Genomic DNA, 3,995 nt, shown 5'->3' with positions numbered 1-3,995 from the left:
CCAGCTGAAATTTGGATGATTTCTGTTATTAGGATGATAGGTCGCTGGCACAGGCTGCTGTTGTCGCTGATAATTATTCATATACTGAACAGATTCGTTGACAAGAGAACACTGATCCGTAGCATGAGAACCTGCACAAAGCTCACAAACCATAGCTATTTGATTAACTCCATACGTAGCCAAAGAATCAACCTTCATTGATAGCGCTTGGAGCTGGGCTGCAATAGCGGTGGCTGCATCAACTTCCAGAATACCTGCTACCTTGCCTGACGTCATCTTCTGAGTTGGGTTTTGATGCTCATTTGCAGCCATCGTCTCTATAAGATTATACGCCTCAGTATAGCTTTTAGCCCATAAGGCGCCTCCAGCTGCTGCATCGAGCATGGGCCGAGATTGGGCCCCCAAACCATTATAAAAACCAGTGATCACCATCCAATCCGGCATTCCATGATGTGGACATTTTCTCAACATTTCCTTGTAGCGTTCCCAAGCCTCGCACATAGATTCTGTAGGTTGCTGCGCAAACTGAGTAAGAGCACTCCTCATAGCAGCAGTCTTTGCCATTGGATAAAACTTCACCAGAAACTTTTGCGCAAGATCTTGCCACGTAGTGATGGACCCAGCTGGTTCAGAATGTAACCAGTCTTTAGCCTTATCCCTCAGTGAGAATGGGAAAAGCCTCAACTTGATAGCCTCATCAGTCACGCCATTATACTTAAAAGTGCTGCAGATCTCGACAAAATTCCTTATGTGCATGTTGGGGTCTTCAGTTGCCGCTCCTCCAAAAGAAACAGAATTCTGCACCATCTGAATAGTGCCCGGCTTGATTTCAAAGGTGTTAGCTTGAATAGCCGGATGAAGGATGCTTGACTGAATGTCATCGATTTTAGGCCGAGAAAAATCCATAAGAGTTGGATCAGCTTGAACAATATGATCTCTCATGTTTACTGGTTCTTTCTGCTCAGTTCCTGAATCCGAATCCTCAAAATCTAACTTCTCCGGAATATCAAGAACTTCGTCTGTCTCCTCAGCTGTATCTAAAGTCCTCTTGCGAGCACGAGAACGAGTTTGCATAAACGCTTGCTAAAGTACCTGAAACACAACCGAAAAGAGTAAGTAACTACTACGTCCTAATCACTGAGTCCTAATGACCAATGATGGTAAGTACATAAACTAAACAAATACGCCGAGTCCCCGGCAGCGGCGCCAAAAACTTGTTAGGGCGAAATCACGCGCTAATATTCACGCAAGTATACGCGTTCGCAAGTAATATAGAATACTTTCTAGTTCGTTTCCTCAGAGACTCAGACTAAATTATTGTCTAATTAAACTCACTCACCAATGTATGATTACTTCTCAATGTTAAGATAATAACACTTAAAATTATTGACTAAATATTAACTATAATTAACTACTTAATTAACCACTTAACTAACACTTCAATTTATCAATAATAAAACACTCATGAGATCCCAACTTCATTATTACTTCCTTCTATAGCCATTGTTATTACCTTTAGCATGTGACAGTGATGATATTAATCGAATCACACGAAACTGATAAAAGCCAACTTTCATTGTACTAATACCATTCTACCAAGCATCCACAATTAAGATAGAAGTTGAATAATCATCAATTATGTTGAGTTCCTATATGTCTACAGAAATTGACAACACAACGATTTAAGCACAAGTTATTCCTTTTGATTACATAGGGCAAATAAAACTGTTAGAGTTACCCACTAATCATGCACACGTACATGAACCTATGCTAGCATGGCAAGTTCTAAATCTCAAGATCCACCGTCGCTTCACAAGAGATTAACACCCTATCTTATATGTTCGCGACGCACATAAGACGAATACGCACAACCAATACTAGATATCATGCAATCATCACACACTAAAGTATTAAACAATTAACTAAAGAATTCCATAATAAATCCGTTGCAACCCCATGATCACGATTAACCCATAATAGAACTTATCGCCATCATGGGTTCATATGAAATCATGATAAACAAACACAAGAAAATAATAACTAAACTAATTATATTAAAACAGAGTACGTCACAAGAGTAAATAAGTCAAAGCAAGAAAACTAGCATCCAACGTTACAACGAAACAAGAATCACAAGAAAATATGCTTCCTCTTCGTTGCGGTGTGCTAAATCGGTCTTCTTCCTTATCTCCTTCTTTTCTTGCGTAAAACACAATCTAAAACATAATCCCCTTAATACTCTCTAATAATCTCTAATAATCCCTGTGAAAACGTCTCAAATCTACCTATATAATAGTCCCATAAAACTCAGATTACATAGAAGTTGGAAGTCAAACAGAAGTAGAAGTCTAAAATAATTTATCTTTTTCCCCGACCCTGCGCGGCCGCTCAGCATAGCTGCGCGGGCGCGCAGGTTGCTGCGCGGCCGCTCAGCATTGCTGCGCGGGCGTGTAGGCCTCTACTGGAAAAAATCCAGGTTTGCTCCGTTTCTTCGCCGTAATCTGCCCATTCCTTTCCTCTCGCAATGGTGAACACATGCCAAGGCTTATTGTTGATGATTTCTCCCCCGAAATGCAACTAATACCCTGAAATGCATAAACACTAGAAAAACGCATCAAATACACAAAATACTTGATTTCAAGACACCAATTTAAGCCATTTTAAGACGTTCTAAGTGGTATAAAATGCCACTTGTCACAAGTATACCTTGTGTCCCCTATAGTTAGGGTTGTTCATCTCAGTCAGAATTAAAGAATGTCAAAGGAATTCAAAATCAAATGAATAAAACTGAAAAGATTTCAAACCTGATATTTCTAGAGGAAATGAAATCTAGAGAACAAAAATTCTGACACCAAATGAGCATGTGGTGTCACATTACCAAGAAACTATCCACCAAATAAGAAAAGTGGAATTAATTATCATAACTTGACAGAGCTATCAAAACCTGAAAAATAGGCTTCATGACAGTCTCTGGCACATTTAAAACACATATATGATTGAAAATAAGTGTTAGGGAATATATCCTCTAACAATTACTTCTTTTGAGAGATGTCAAAAGGAATTATAGAAAGAGAAGGTATTGCCAAAGTCTTAATATTTATCTTCAATTTGAAATCTCCAGTTGAATCATCACCCACTTCTAGACACTTCTTCACGTTCCAAGGATATCGATAATCTCTATCGTCGTCGAATCGTAGTCTCGAAAGATTCCACAATAGAAGTTTGCAGCTTCCCGGAGTTCCATCCAGCTCAGCACAACCATCTCAAACAAATGCGCCTATCTTAACTTATTCGTTGGTACTATATCCAATAGTCCAATAGGAACTCGATATGAGCTCAAACGTCCTCACATAGCTATACACACTCCTACACACTCTCGTTTCTAGTTTACTATAACCTCAGCTCTGATACCAACCTGTAACGCCCCCAAATCCGGGGTCAGAGGATTTGGTCGTCACGAAGAAACCTCAATCCAAAACAACATGTTTAATCGATAAATAAATGCCAGCGGAAGATAATTATCATAAATGACCCCTAACTACTCCAAGATCTTTTAAGGTTACAGTTCTAGAAACAAGGTATCCAAATTCCACAAATATTTTTTTCACTTTCTTTTAAAACTCTTTTCAATAATTCTCAACCTTAAAACTTAACCCGCTAGTATAACTTCGAAAAGAAGTATACTAGGCCCAAATACAATACACAATTATAATATAATATAATATAAACAACTTTACACAATAAAACTTACACTAGTCCGCAACCCTGGACCAACCACCTTCCAAAAGCTTCTTCTTTGCTTCCTCGAATTACGCAGCTAACTAGCGCAAGCTAATCCTCACTGGAGGTTAAATTTAAAAACAGGCAAGTATGAGCGGAAGAAATGCTCAGCAAGTTCATTATAGCATATATATGGTCATTTTGATATAAAATTGACATCTGCATTAGAGCAGAACATTTTTAAAATCATAGTTGCTGAACCATAAAATTTTAGT

The 3,995-nt window shown here is 38.5% G+C and overlaps 1 non-coding gene across 1 annotated transcript; it reads left to right on the top strand.

Annotated features, from left to right (window-relative positions):
• Positions 1-442: 442 nt before the first annotated feature.
• LOC141669449 (small nucleolar RNA R71) lies at positions 443-549 on the top strand. Its single transcript, XR_012553734.1, has one exon. It is a non-coding gene; the product is annotated as a small nucleolar RNA R71 (small nucleolar RNA).
• The last annotated feature ends 3,446 nt before the right edge of the window (positions 550-3,995 follow it).

The sequence above is a fragment of the Apium graveolens genome, chromosome 6 (assembly GCF_009905375.1).
Source record: "Apium graveolens cultivar Ventura chromosome 6, ASM990537v1, whole genome shotgun sequence".
NCBI classification, from domain to species: domain Eukaryota; kingdom Viridiplantae; phylum Streptophyta; class Magnoliopsida; order Apiales; family Apiaceae; genus Apium; species Apium graveolens.
Note: the sequence above shows the minus strand (reverse complement) of the source record. Positions and strands in the feature narration are given on the sequence as shown.